The sequence below is a fragment of the Macaca mulatta genome, chromosome 1 (assembly GCF_049350105.2).
Source record: "Macaca mulatta isolate MMU2019108-1 chromosome 1, T2T-MMU8v2.0, whole genome shotgun sequence".
Taxonomy (NCBI): Eukaryota; Metazoa; Chordata; class Mammalia; order Primates; family Cercopithecidae; genus Macaca; species Macaca mulatta.
Window position 1 is genome coordinate 225,988,878 of NC_133406.1, and position 15,475 is coordinate 226,004,352.

At 48.4% G+C, this 15,475-nt stretch overlaps 1 protein-coding gene and 1 long non-coding RNA gene across 11 annotated transcripts in view; one reads left to right on the plus strand and one right to left on the minus strand.

Annotated features, from left to right (window-relative positions):
- The window catches only part of TMEM51 (transmembrane protein 51), a 75,537-nt gene that overhangs the window by 12,972 nt on the left and 47,090 nt on the right, over positions 1–15,475 (minus strand). The gene's annotated exons all lie outside the window — the stretch shown is intronic.
- Positions 4,912–12,698, plus strand: LOC144336125 (uncharacterized). Its single transcript, XR_013407608.1, has 2 exons — positions 4,912–7,600; positions 11,032–12,698. It is a non-coding gene; the product is annotated as an uncharacterized LOC144336125 (long non-coding RNA).

Consider the following 15,475-nt stretch of genomic DNA (forward strand, 5'->3'; position numbering starts at 1 on the left):
ATGCATTGCAGTCAGTAATAATCTCATTTTTGCTTTCTTGTTGGCTCCCTGTCTCCCCTACTGGAGTATGAACTCCCTGAAACACGCTTCTTGTCTGTCTTGTTCATTGCCTGCTCCAGTCCCCAGCACCACATGCCAGGAACTTAACGGGTACTTGGTAGATATTTATAGAACAAACAAATGAATATCTGGCAAGTTTAAAAGTTTAACCAATGTCTCATATCAATGAGGGGAAAATCCCAGTCCAAGTCTGAAGGGGAGAGGATTAATCAAAGCTAACTTGCAGGAAGATCTGGATACCCAAATCCTGTATCCGTATGCAAATCATCTGCTGGCAACATGAGAAAAATATGCAGAATAAATGCGATTTCCACTGTGACCTGAGAAAGTGACTGTATCAGCATTCCCGGGTGGCCCGGAGGTTTCAGCGGTTGCTTGGCCTTTGCAGGTGGAAGTCAGCAGGGGAACATGGAAGCCTTTAGCTTTACCGCTCCACGCTGGGCGGAGGCTCTTTCCACTCCTGTGCACACCCTTGGCCAACTAGAGCTGGCAGGGAGGGGCCGTGCGCTGAGTGTGGAGGAGTGGGGCCGGGGAGGTAGACCCAGCTCCAGACATCAGAGTGGCTGAGACCTGAGTGGTGCCATCACAGCCAGGCACATCTGGATTGAGTCTCCATGAACTTGAACATGAAGACAACGGCTGAAATAAGATGGGACAATGGAAGGCAGTGCTGCCCAGGCCGAAACGGGGTAAAGGGCCCAAGCATTGATGGCTGGGCCTTCCGCTGCCTCTTCTCGCTGAATTGCAGAAAAACTCTCCAGGACACAGTTTAGAAACCGGGAATTGGATCTAGACCCTCACGCGGGCCACTGAGCTCTGTGCTGCGGCCCCCGAAGGTGCAGTTGCAGAAGTGCCCCGCCCAGTTGGCTTTAGTGGGAGGAGGGCTTGCCAGTCGGAGGCGGCTGGCAGTGCTACCAATCCCTGCGACAAAGGAGCTCCTTGAGCATTCTCCCTGCACCGACCTCTTCCTGCCAAGCTGCATAATTGGAAAAGGGATCCCCGGTTCCACCGGGCTGTGCTACATTCACATCACAAAGGACGGATTCAGAGGGGCTCTCTCGGCCAAGTTTCAGCCCACAATCACTTTTGTCACAATTTCCAGTCCCAGGCAGTGGGGGTAGGAAGAAAGGCGCTGAGCCCCTGCTCCTGTCCTGCCTGGGAGGGAGTTTCAGGCCACCTCCCCACGGACCAAGGTCAAAGGGTGTCAGGTTCCTGTTTCAACAGAGCACCAGGGATCTTTTAGACTGTGCACTCAGGAAAGACAAAAAGCAATGTGCAAATGAGGCATAAAGGCAGGGGAGCAGGGAGGAGGGCTGCCCAGCTGGAGAGAGCTGATGGGAAAAAGAAGAAAGGATGTTAAGTGATACACAAGGCAGGGTAAGAAGCATAATGGTAACAAGAATGGCAGTCCCCACAGTAGCTATCATGAAGTCAGCAGCAGCTGATACTCAGCATGAATCAGGTGCATTCCTAAACTCACCCGATCCTCACCGCCACCCATCAAGGAATGATCCCGCCCCACCATCTCAGAGTCTTGGACAGGGTAAGTAATTTGCCCTGGGCCACACAGCCGGTAAGCGGCACTGACTCATAATCAAATCCAGCTGACTGTGAAGTCCACCTGTGCCTGCACTGTGCGGGTTCCCACGAAGCTGAGTCCCTGGGGGCCGCTTTCTGGGCAAGGCACCCAGGTTCCCAGAGGTGTCTCAGGACAAAAGTGCAAGGGGGTGACAAGTAAATGTTTCCCTCCCTCCCTCCCTCCCTCTCTTTCCTTCCTTCCTTCCTTCCTTCCTTCCTTCCTTCCTTCCTTCCTTCCTTCCTTCCTTCCTTCCTTCCTTCTCTCCTTCCTTCCTTCCTTCTCTCCTTCCTTCCTTCCTTCCTTCCCTCCTTCCTCACCGGAGGTGTTTCAGGACAAAAGTGTGAGGGGTTGACAGGTACATGTTCCCTTCCCTCCTCTCCCCTCCCCTCCTCTTCCCTTTCTTCTCTCTCTCTCTTTTTCTTTTTTTGACAGGGTCTCACTCTGTCATCCAGGCTGCAGTGGCATGATCATAGCTCACTGCACCCTTGACCTCCCAGGCTTAAGCAGTCCTCCCACCTTGGCCCCCAAGGAGCTGGGACTACAGGCACACACCACCATGTCCAGCTAATTTTTGTGTCTTTTGCAGAGAAAGGGTCTCGCTCTGTTCCCCAGGCTGTTCTCGATTTCCTGGGCTCAAGCAATCTGCCTGCCTCAGCCTCCCAAAGTGCTGGGATTACCAGGCGTGAGTCACTGGACCTGAACATTTCTTTTAAAATGACTTGTTGAAGATTTGATGTAAACAATTCCCGGTCCCCTACTGTATGCCAGGGGCTTCGGGGGACACAGAAATGTGTGAGACGGACTTCTATAATCCAGCAGGAAGAGAGGCGATTCTTCCTAACAGAAGGGAAGTCAGCGTCAAAGAGTCAATGCGTGTTGAATGCCCATTCTGTGCCAGGCCCTCTGTGGAGCTCTTTACGTGCATCATCATTTAATAGTTATTGGTTCTATTTTATAGATAAGGACACAGGTTCCGAGAGGGAAAGTAATTTATCTAAGGTCACACAGTGAGTACAAGGCAGGGATAGCGTACGCCTGATTCTGAAACCCATGCTTTTAAACACCAAGTAGCACTGCCAAAATGGAGCATGTCTGAAGAGCTTCCAAAAAGAGTGACGGATTCAATTTGAGGAGGGCAGGGAGAAGGAAGATACACACGCAGCTCTGCGGGCCTTTGAGGCCTCTGTGGCCTCCTGTGGGTGGAATTCGGGGGTCAGAGAACGGGGTATTCCGGGGTGAGGGCTCAGCCTCAGTAATCCCACAGTGACGGGAACGTGGGCATCTTCTAGAATATGTCACGGCTTGCAGAGAAAAGAGGCAGCTTCCCTCCCCGACTCCAAACACGAGACGTTGGTGAATTGTATAAAACCTGACATCACCAGGGTCCTTGCTCATCCATGTAAGTGTTGGAGAAATTAAGGAAGACAAGTTCATCCTGAAGACTCCAGGGACCAGAAGCAGAAGCAGCGAGTTCATGAACCACACGTCTTTTCTTGAGGAGCTTGACATAGCGTCTTTCTTCTAAGCAGGTGGCTCATGTCCAGCCTTATTTAGAAGGCTGGCATGGGGGACTCAGTCACGTGAATTCAGTATTTCTTGGGAAATGTGACATCTCACATTTCAGAGTCTTCCTCTGCCAGGATAGCACTGAGGGATCCAGATCTCCTGTCCCCATCAGCCCAGTGTGAGCCTGACACCTCGAACCTTCTCCAGGCTCCGGCCATCGGTGTCTCTGGGGATGACATCCGCAGCCCTCTGACTCTGGCAAACAAGGCTGACTCTGGCAAGCACAGGCTGTGACCACCAGCCAGACCCCCAGTACTCTAGTCCCCCAATCCCTAGCACATAGTTAGGGCACTGACACACCAGGCCCTTTACACAATTTAGCTCATTTATCCCACCCAACAATCATGTAAGGGAGGTACTGTTATCCCCACCTCTGTCCATTTTATCAAGGAATACGCTGAAGCACAGAGGTGGAGAAACTTGCCCGAAGTCTCAGCTTAGTAAGTGGCAGCCCTGTCCACAAAGCCCCCTTGTTTAGGCCGTCCTTACACACGGAGCAGCAGAAAAGCCAGCCTTTCCACCAAGGCAGGGCAGAGTTCCCATCAATGAGGTCTCGCTCTCTCATCCAGGCTGGAGTGCAGTGGCGTGATCTTGGCTCGCTGCAGCATCTGCCTTCCGGGTTCAAGTGATTCTCCTGCCTCAGCCTCCCAAGTAGCTGGGATTACAAACGTGCGCCACCACACCCGGCTAATTTTTGTATTTTTAGTAGAGACGGGGTTTCACCATGTTGGCCAGGCTGGTCTTGAACTCCCGACCTCAGGTGATCCATCCGCCTCGGCCTCCCAAAGTGCTGAGATTACAGGCATGAGTCACCACACCCAGCCTAGGCGGACAACTTTGGAGGCTTAGCCCTGGAATCTGAAGAGTGGGAGGATTGGGGGCCTGGAAGAGAAGCTGGAGCCTGTCCCACGTTGCTGCCTGTGGTCAGTGTTCCTGGCAGCCACCCAGGCTCGTGTGAACCTCGGTGCCATCTGGACCCTGCATTTGTCCTTGTGTGACAGGTAGTTCTGGACACTGACTGGATTCATTTGGTTTGTCTTCCCCAAGAGGCATTTTGCAGCAAAAAAAAGTAGAGAAGGGCAGAGATGAGAATTTATCAAATCAGGGACTGCAGAGGGTGCTGGTGAGTATACACTCCACCTGTCATGCCGTAGGACTGGGAGCCTGGGCTCCAGATCAGAGGCTGGGTTTGTATCTCAGTTCTGTAACTTAGTAATTACCTAGACAAGACAATTCTTAGGGCTCTCAGTCTCAGCTCTGTCATCTGTACAAAGTGAATTTTACTGGGATCTACCTCCCTGGGTTTATAAGTGACGACCTCAGAGTTTTGATTACGGGTGTTTATTCATTTACCCAACACAGTATTGACTGAACACCTACTATGGACCAAGGCCCGATCTAAGCACTGAGGATATAGAAACAATCAAAACAGACAGAAGGCCTTGTCCCCATAGAGCTCACATTAGAGCCTGTGGTATGGTAGAAGGTAATACAAGCTAGAAGAAAATAACACAGCTGTGGGTAGCGATTTTAAAAACAGGCTGGGCGTGGTGGCTCATGCCTGTAATCCCAGCACCTTGGGAAGCCGAGGTGGGTGGATCATGAGGTCAGGAGTTCCAGACCAGCCTGACCAACACGGTGAAACCTTGTCTCTACTTAAAAAAAAAAAAAAAAAAAAAAATGAGCTGGGTGTGGTGGTGCATGCCTGTAATCCCAGCTACTCAGGAGGCTGAGGCAGGAGAATTGCTTGAACCAGGGAGGCGGAGGTTGCAAGTTAGCCAAGATCATGCCACTGCACTCCAGCCTGGGTGTCAGAGGAAGACTCTGTCTCAAAAAAAAAAAAAAAAAAAAAACCAAAACGGTGGCCAGGTACACAGTCACCAAGAAAATGATATCTGAGCAGAGATTTGAAGGATGTGAGGGAGGAATCACGTGAATACCTGGGGAAGAACATTCCAGGCAGAGGAAGGAACCACAGAGCCAAGGCTCTAAGTCAGGAGCCTGCCCAGCAGTTTCCAGGGACCACAAAGCTGAAGAATCCATGAGTGAATACATTGAGGGCCTTGACCCAATGCCCTGCAGACAGTAGCTGCTCTAATTGTGCCAGAAATCTTTTACGGGCCCGTGGAGGCAGATGGGCGTCCATTCATCTTTACAGAGGCCCAGAAGGGGTCTGAGACTAACTCAAGGCCATTCAAGTGAGGGGCAGAGAAGAAGCGGGGTCCTGCTCAGGGTTCTTTGCTGCTCACCACCCTGTGTTTCTTGGAATTTGGGAACAGGCATATGGGAGGCTGAATCATGGTCTTCAAAGATATCCAGGTCCTAATCAAAATTTGTAACTTTTAGCCTATATGGAAAGAGTGCCTTTTGGGGCATGATTAAGAATCTTGAGATGGGGAGATTACGTTGGATCATCCAGGTGGGCCCAATTTAATGAGTAGTATCCTTATAGGAGGGAAGCAGAAGGGCCAAAGGAGGAAGCAGGAGATGGAATCATGGAAGCAGGAGGATGTGAGGAGAGAGTCACGAGTGCAGGGATGCAGGTGCCTCCAGGAGCTGGAAAAGGCAAGGAGACACATGCTCTCCTAGAGCCTCTAGAGGAACCAGCCCTGCCCACGTTGTAACGTTAGCCCATGAAACTGAGGTTGGACTTCTGGCCTCTAGAACACATTTATTGCAAGACAATAAATGTGTGTTGTTTTCAGCCATGAAGTTTGGGGTACTTTGTTATGGCAGACCCAGGAAACTTCTGCAGGTGGCGTTCCCGTTCACACCTGTGTATGGCGCCTGCCGGCACAGACTGTTTACCTACCCGATAGTTGATTTGATTAGGCACCGTTTCTCAATCCTGATAAAACCAATCGCTTGGTGAATTAGGCGCCCTTTCCTCGTGTGGCCAGGTCGGAGGGAGGCTCAGCATGGCGGTGCTCCTCTACCAAGTTTACATTTTAACCCAGGATTCTGCTAACGAGCCAGGTTTACACTTGTTCTAACATTGCTGGGACAAAAAAAAACCTGATAAAGGTATTCTCATGCTTGAGTCAGCAGGCACCCCACTTCCTGGGGGCTCAACACTGCACTTACAAAGTGCTGACGACAGGACAAGACTGACGTTTATTTTAAGTACTCATTATATGAGGGCTTTTAAGCCAAAACTCGAGGTACGTGGAGCAGCCAGCCAGCCCCTCTGCAGGCCCGTGAGTCCTGCAGAAGCAAGCCCTCCGTGTTCCCAGACTTTTCTTAGACCAGCTGTGATTCTGGAGATTAGGACACCGTTTGAGAAAGTTTGTCCTGCCCATATCTGGACATTTTCTTTTTTAGCCACGGCAACGCTATCGCTATAGAAGAGGTTCCCAAACCTGCTGCCAAGAGCGCTTTTGGTATTGAGCCCAGCTCGTCCCCCTCCCCTCGCCATGCCTCGTTCCCTCGTCTCCACTTTATACCTGACTTTCCTACTTGAAGCATGTTGGCCAGAGCTGCTTTCTCGAGTCCTGGGTTTCCTTCCTGCCTCCGATTTTTAGGAAGTCACTTGTCACACTTGATTCTTTTTCCACCTGTTACATTTTGGAATTGTGGCAACTACAGTGAACATTCTCCTAAGCTCCTATAAAGTGCCAGTGCTAGGTGCCTTTCATGTCTTTACTATTACTTATTACTTATTATTACTATTAATTTTATATATTCTATTTTGTTTATTTTATTTATACAATTTTAATATTCATTATATATTTACTTTTCTTTATTAATTTTATGTATTCTGTTTTGTTTTTATTTATAAAATTTTAGTGTTTATTATATATTTACTTTTCTTTTCTCTTTTTTTTTTTGAGATGCAGTCTCGCTCTGTCGCCCAGGCTGAAGTACAGTGGCTGGATCTCAGCTCACTGCAAGCTCTGCCTCACGGGTTTACGCCATTCTCCTGCTTCAGCCTCCCGAGTAGCTGGGACTACAGGCGCCCACCACCTCCCCCGGCTAGTTTTTTGTATTTTTTAGTAGAGACGGGGTTTCACCGTGTTAGCCAGGATGGTTTCGATCTCCTGACCTTGTGATTCGCCCATCTTGGCCTCCCAAAGTGCTGGGATTACAGGTTTGAGCCACTGCGCCCGGCCTATATTTACTCTTCTTAACAGTCTATTACGAATATTATTTACTTAATATAATCATAGTCTAATTTCTCAGTTATTTATTATCATGCTTAAACTTCCCAAGCTGATGAAAAGGTTTCTAGAATAAGCCCCATTTCACAGAAGAGGAGCCTGTAGTTAGGGAAGTTAAGAAACTTGCTCAAAGTCACATGGTGAATGCTGCAGCAAAGATTCAAACTAGACACGCCTCACTCCGAGCGATTTGTTTTATCAGGATGAAGGAACTGTGCCTGATCAAACCAACTATTGGGTAAGTACACAGCCTGTGTGCCGGCAGGTGCCATATACATGTATGAGGTGCCTGTGGCACACCCCACTGCCCAGCGCCTCCCAGGCCTCCCACTCCCATGAGGAGACCCTCCCCGGGCTGCGGCTGCCAGAAACTCCCTAGGTCAATTTCAGTCTCTGTGGTCAGGAGATACAATTCCCTGTTTTTCTTAGTGTGGTTTTCCCTTCATAAGAACCAGCTTCCCCAGTGTGAGTCATTCAGTCCCCTGCAACTCTGATACTCATCTGGATGTGTTGTAAATAATTGACGCTGAGATGTTTAATCATAAAACTGGAATTAAGGTTAAAAGGTGGCAGCTTGCAGGGAAGGGGACGGGAGGAGAAATTAAGACTTTGCATTAGTTTGCTAGGGCTGATATTACCAGCACCACAGACAGGGTGGCTGAAACAAGAGAAATCTATAGGCTGCAAGTCCAAGATCAAGGTAGTTCCTTCTGAGCAGGGTTGGTCCCTTCTGAGGCCTCTCTCTGTGGCCTGTAGACAGCCACCTGTTCCCTGTGTCCTCATGTGGTTGTCCCTTTGTGTGTGTCTGTCTTAATCTCTTTTTTTTTTGAGACAGAGTCTCACTCTGTTGCCCAGGCTGGAGTACAGTGGCATGATCATGGTTCACTGCAGTCTCAATATCCAGGTTCAAGCAATCCTCCTGCCTTAGCCTCCTGAGTAGCTGGGGACTATAGGTGCATGCCACCAAGCCTGGCTAATATATAATATATTTATATATATAATATATTTTATATATATTATATACATATATATTATATACATATATATTACATATATTATATATATAATTTTTTTTTGGTAAAGATGGAGCCTCCCAGTATGGCCCAGGCTGGTCTTGAAATCTATATATCACATATAATATATTATATAATATATCACATATAATATATTATATATCACATATAATATATATAATATATATTTAAAATATATAATATATAATATATATTATATATAATATATATTATATATAATATATATTTAAAATATATAATATATAATATATATTATATATATAATATATATTTAAAATTTATAATATATAATATATATTATATATATAATTTTTTTTTGGTAAAGATGGAGCCTCCCAGTATGGACCACGCTGGTCTTGAAATCCTGGGCTCAAGTGATCCTCTTCTTACAAGGACACGAGTGATATTGGATTAGGACCCACTCATATGACTTTACTTCATCTTAATCCCCTATGTGAAGGCTTTATCTCCAAATGCAATCCCATTCTGAGTACTGGGGAAAGGGGGCTTCAACATAGGAATTTGGAGGGGATGCAATCCAGCCCACGTTTGCTTCGCTTAGCCCCTCTTTCCCACTGGGTAATAAAAAATATCTACCCTGGACCAAGCGCTCACAACCTCCATGGTATTGCTAATGTGTTTCACACATCATCTCCCAGCACCCCGGGAAGGAAATGCTATGGTCCCCACTTCACAGAGAAGTGTCAGGGCTCATCAGCACACAGGAGGGAGCTAAATCCCACCTCTGCCCAGCGGCAGCTAGGATATACTACTGGTCTCATAGGGTTGAGGGGTGAGTGTGTTATCCACGTGGAGGGTTATCCAGCAGAGTGGTTGGCTGGCTGTGTGCAGATATCACAGGGAAAGGTACATCATTTCAGAGCTGGAGGGCCCTGGTGACAGAGAAACATGGAGATTGGGGAGATGGGGGACTACGGCAGCTGAAGGCAAGCACCCTGGCATGCATCTGCTTCACTAGCTGCTCCTTACGCTCCTCAGAGCCTCAGTTTCCTCATCTGTGTTTGGTGCTGCCAAGACATGATGCTGTAGGGAAAAGCTGGCACTATGATTCCCCCGACCCGTGGCTAGCCCACCCTCACAACCATCTGCTCTCCTGGGTTTTAAAATCTCTGTGAACTGGCTGGGCGCGGTAGCTCACACCTGTAATCTCAGCACTTTGGGAGGGCGAGGTGGGTGGATCACTTGAAAGTCAGGAGTTCGAGACCAGCCTGGCCAACATGATGAAACGCCGTCTCTACTTAAAATATAAAAAATTAGTCGGGCGTGGTGGCGGGCACCTGCAATCCCAGCTACTCAGGAGGCTGAGGCAGGAGAATCGCTTGAACCCAGGAGGTGGAGGTTGAAGTGAGCAGAGATTATGCCACTGCACTCCAGCCTGGGCGACAAGAATGAAACTTTGTCTCAAAAAAAAAAGAAAAAAGAAAAAGTCTCCTTGAACTAAACAAAGACACAATGGACTTTCTTCACAGCCAGCATGCCATTCGGAAGTAGTCTCATTGTCTAGAGAGAAGCCCTGGTGAAACTTACATGCTGGAAAACGATTTCACAGGGCTCATTGGACACATCTTGGGTGTTTTTCCCCCCCTGCCACATCAATCTGTAAACACCAAACAGGTCCCAGCTAAGGGCCGGAAATGGGGCTGACCTTCTGAGGAATGCACCAGAGAGACCTGGCCGAGGTGAGATGTCACCTGTCCAGTACAGCTCACCTCCAGGCACAGTGAGCTTGCTGCTCTTTCCTCCTTCTCCCTGTGCTGGAGGGAGAGAAAGAAAAGACAGCATGCTGATTCACTGGTCTGACGTTTCCATTTGGTCAGCAGGGTGGTTTAGTTTTGCCAATTGACCAGGTGGGGTGGCTCATGCCTGCGATCCCAGCACTTTGGGAGGTCGAGGTAGGCGGATCACTTGAGGTCAGGAGTTCAAGACCAGCCTGGTCAACATGGTGAAACCCCATCTCTACTAAAAATACAAAAATTAGCCAGGCGTGGTGGCGGGCACCTGTAGTCCCAGCTACTCAGGAGGCTGAGGCACCAAGAATCGCTTGAACCTGGGAGGCAGAGGTTATAGTGAGCTGAGATCACGCTACTGCACTCCAGCCTGGGCAACACAGTGAGACTCTGTTTCAAAAAATAATGGTAATATTAATTTTGCCTATTGGTGGTTCCCAATATCCATGTTCCCCTTCCTCCATAGTAAGCTGATGCTTGGCTGTCCATGACTTCCTAGAATAAAGATAGCAGTACCCAGCCTGTTAGGCAGTTCACTAGCTGTTGCATGTGACTAAGTTCTGGCCAATGGGATATAAGCAGGGTGTGTAAAGCAGGTGGGGCACATTCAGGAAGGGAAGCATTCTTAAATGAAGAGACATGTCTCCCCCTGCTTCCTGCTTCCTATTGGTTCTAGTGCAGATGTGATGGTTGGAGCTCAAGCAGCCATACTGGGGTGTGAGGTAGAGAATGGCAGAGCAACAAGACAGAAGGAGCCTAGGTCCCTGAGGATCACAGTGCTGCCTTTTCAGCCTTGGACTGCTGACCTCTGGACTCTGTTTACATAAGAGAAAAATAAGGTCTATCTTATTGAATCTGATTTTTCTTTTTTTTTTTGTCATGTATAGCCAAAGCTAAGCCTGCCCACACAGGCTGAGAGGCCCACAGTTGTGGGAGGAAAGGTGGCAGCTGGCTGGATGCAGATACCACAAGGAAAGGGACGTCGTTTCAGAGCTGGAGGGCCCTGGTGACAGAGACACGCCTATATCAGGGAAGTGGAGGGCTATGGCAGCTGAAGGCAAGGACCATGGTGTGCATCTGCTTCACTAGCTGCTCCTTCCACCCCTGAGAGCCTTGGTTTCCTCATCTGTAAAATGGCAATAATGATGCCATCCTGATGAGAGAGTACACAGAGCCTGTGCCCGTAATCGGAGCACTGGTCACAACGCACGCTTGGCAGGAATGAGGTGAGTGATTCAGTACGGGGCTTTTGGAGATTGCCTCAGCCAGAAGCAGGGTAAGAAGATGGCCTGGGTAAAAATGCAGAGAAGGCCTCTTCAGTCAGCGAAGCCAGGAAGCCCTGAAAACACAGGGTCCGAAGGTCACAGGAGGAGGTGTCCAACACGGAGGGGCACCGGTCAGTCTCAAGCACCCCAGAGAAGTTGAGAGGATGCTGTTGTGTTACCTGCCCAGCAGCCACTCCCATCCTGCTGGGAACAGTGCCTGGTTTTCCTTCTTTAGGGCCCTCCCCATTCTCAGTCCATACGGTTGACCTTGATTCTGGCTCAAGGTTGCAGGCACATGCCCAGGCCTGGCCAATCAGGGCGTTCCCACACTCTGGGGCACAGCGATAATTTCAAGATGGACACGTAACCCACGCTGGGCCAGTGAGTTTCAAATTTCAACTTTCCCTGGAATTGCTGAGAAAGAGACACTCCTCCATTGCACATGCAGCTCAGAGTGGCGGGCAGAGAAAGCCTGCCTGGGAATGAATAAACACAGCACAAAGCAGAACCAAATGACAGGGAGTGAGTCCTCATGATGTGTCTGAAGAACAACCCCTGGCGTGCTCAGTGATAAGAGCTCACGCATTACATTGAGTTTTCTGTCCCCTGCATTTGAAAGAGTCCTAGAATGCCAAAACTAGAAACTGAATTCTAGTCAACACTTATGTTTAGAATTCCGCACTACATCTCAGGGCCAACTAGCTGAATTACTAAGTGACTTGAAATTATGTTGTCATTGTTTTTTAATGCACATACTTGTTCACAAATCTCTTTAAATTGGAAATTGGGAAAACAATTTTTTTGAAATGACATGTAAAATTGGATGGCCATTCTGGTACCAGTCTGGAAGCACTTAATTCAATAAAATTAAAGGGTGGGTACAGTGGTTCATGCCTGTAATGCCAGTGCTTTGAGAGGCTGAAGTGGGAGGACTGCTTGAGGTTGGGAGTTTGAGACCAGCCTGGGGCAACATAGAAAGACCTTGTCTCTTGCTGGTGGCACACATTTGTAGTCCCAGCTATTCAGGAAGCTGAGGTGGGAGAATCACTTGAACTCAGGAGTTTGAGGGTGCGGTGAGTTATTATCACACCCTGCGCTCCAGCCTGGGTAACAGAGTGAGACCATGTCTCTAGAAAACAAAGCCTCCACATACCCCATCACAGTGGTATGCTGGTAAACTGGCTCTCTCTCCCTCCCCCTCTCTCTTTCACATGTGTGCATGTGCACGCACGTACACACACACAGATGCATACACACACAGCCCAGATTTGTAGTGATTGCCACTGCCCATCGCTGTGGTGTAAATACTCCCATCACAGCACAATCGAGCTACTGACACAATGTCACTGAACTCAGAGTAGGGAGGAGATGTGCACAACTGGCTGTTGCAAAATGGTCCAAGCCCACTCTGGCCCTGTTGCAAAGTAGTCCAAGCTCACTTTGGCACAGCACGGCAGGTCTCCACCTGAGTTCACATCCCATGCAGGGGCCGCGGGTGAGGCTGTCCACTGCAGATGGCTGGAGGCAGTCTGGGTGTCTCTGAGTGGGGGATGGATGGGTGGATGAGCTAGGTGCACACCATGCAGTGAGTGAGATGCACACACAGCAAAGTCTCAGGAATGAAAACTCAGGGCTGAGGACTGCCTCCATCTTTTTTTTTTTTTTTTTTTTGAGACGGAGTCTCGCTCTGTCGCCCAGGCTGGAGTGCAGTGGCCGGATCTCAGCTCGCTGCAAGCTCCGCCTACTGGGTTCACGCCATTCTCCTGCCTCAGCCTCCGGAGTAGCTGGGACTACAGGCGTCCGCCACCTCGCCCGGCTAGTTTTTTGTATTTTTTAGTAGAGACGGGGTTTCACCGTGTTAGCCAGGATGGTCTCGATCTCCTGATCTCATGATCCGCCCGTCTCGGCCTCCCAAAGTGCTGGGATTACAGGCTTGAGCCACCGCGCCCGGCTGCCTCCATCTTTTAAGTGAGGGGGAGGGAACTTTTTGCCTTGAGTAAGCCACTGAGTTGCAGGTCTCTGAGGACCCACACATAATTGATACTCTCAACACCTCTCAGAAAAAGTAGCTCAGCCAGGACTGCTTGGGCTTCTTTCCCACAAGCCACGTCTCCTGGGAATCCTGCTGGGTCAAGGCCGAGGGCAGTCAGTTGGGCAGCAGATGCTGTTAGGAGCTGGGCTCTGTGCTCGGGCTGCTGGAGTCTGGAATCAGGCTCAGTACCCACTAGGTGTGCAACCCTGGGCCAGCTCTTCCCTGAGTCTCAGAACTGGGGTGATGTGAGGACAAAGTGACATGTGATGTGGCAAGCCCCAGCAGGTAGTAATCTCAGAACTCAAGGAAGAATCAATGAGTCAAGAGACTCATCAAGGGACTCAGAGAAGAATCTAGAACATCCTAGAGAATGAGGGCAAAACCAGTTCCTTTGAGGTAGCCTAGAGAAGATGAATGAGGGTGGGGGACTCATGGGAACAAACTTTGGGGACAAGAGAGTCCCAATAAACTCTATGGGACTCTAGATGTGGTCAGTCTGCATTGGGATGTGCTATTAAAGTGTAAAACACACACCAGATTGCCAAGGCTTATCAGGACAAAAAAAAAAATCTCACTAACATTTTTATGTTAATTACATGTTGATTACATATTTTGGATATATCAAGTAAAATATATTATTAAAATTAATTTTCCTGTTTCTTTGTCATTTTATAAAAATATATGGTTACCAGGAAATTTAAAATTATATATGGGGCAGGCTGGTGCAGTGGCTCACACTTGTAATCCCAGCACTTTGGGAGGCTGAGGTCAACAGATTGCTTGAGCTCAGGAATTCAAGACCAGCCTGGGCAACATGACGAAACCCCATCTCTACAAAAAATACACAGACAAAAAACTAACTGGGCATGGTGGTGAGTGCCTGTAGTCCCAGTTACTTGGGAGGCTGAAGTGGGAGGATTGCTTGAGCCTGGGCAGTGGAGGTTGCAGTGAGAAGAGATTGCACGACTGCACTCCAGCCTGGGTGATACACAGCGAGACCCTGTCTCAAAAAAAAAAAAAAAGAAAAGAAAAGAAAAAAAAAAAGTAAAATCATATATGGGTCTTGAATTCTTTCCATTGGATGGTGTTGCTGCAGGTGAGCTCTTGAATTTATGGTTGGGAAAATAAAATTGCTGGCTGAAAAAAGTGAGGTAGGGGATAGCCAATCAGAATGGGACAGAACCCAGTATCATCCAGGGAAATGAGAAAGACACAATGTACAAGACCACAGCCAACAAGAGGCACGTGGAACATGTTAGGATGGGTGCCCTGGATGGAATGGGAGAGGGGAGAAAAGAGGAATAAAAGAATAACAACGAAAAGATAGGAAGCGGCTCTGTAAAGCCCACTCACAAGGACAAGGTACAAACTGAGGGTTGCATTAACCTAGCCCTCTGAGCTGAGGCCCAGCACCTCTCTAAATCCACAGAGAAATGCTGGTTCCCCAATTCCACAGCAACAGGGAGCCACGGAGTCCACTGCTGTGGCCAGTGCAGTCCCAAGGGGCACGTGGCAGGAACGGACTGGTGGACAGAATGGGGGGGCTGAGCTCCACCAGGTGGCCTGACGACAATCACACCCGGCTTGCTGACGGGTGGCCAGAGGGAACTAGCATTCGTCAAGTTTTGAGGCTTAGGAGGACAGGAAGAACACCTCACTAACATTTTTATATTACATGTTGAAATGACATATTTTGAACATATCAAGCTAAATATATTATTAAAATTCATTTTGCCTGTTTCTTTGTCTTTTTTAAAAAAGGTGTGGTTACCAGGAAATTTAAAATTATATATGGGCCTCGAATTCTATTTCTGTTGGAAAGTGTGGCTGCAGGAGGTAAGCTTTTAAGGGTGTGAATTTTTGTCATTTTTGTTCACTGCTCTCTCTAGTCCAAGAACAAGCCTGGCACAGACCAGAAGAGCTTAACAGATGTTTGTTGAATGAAGGAGTAGCGCAGCACCGTGGTATGGTGGAATTTGTTGAGTGAAATCAGTAGTTGGCTTAGCAGTAGAGTGGAATATAGATGGATTTTGG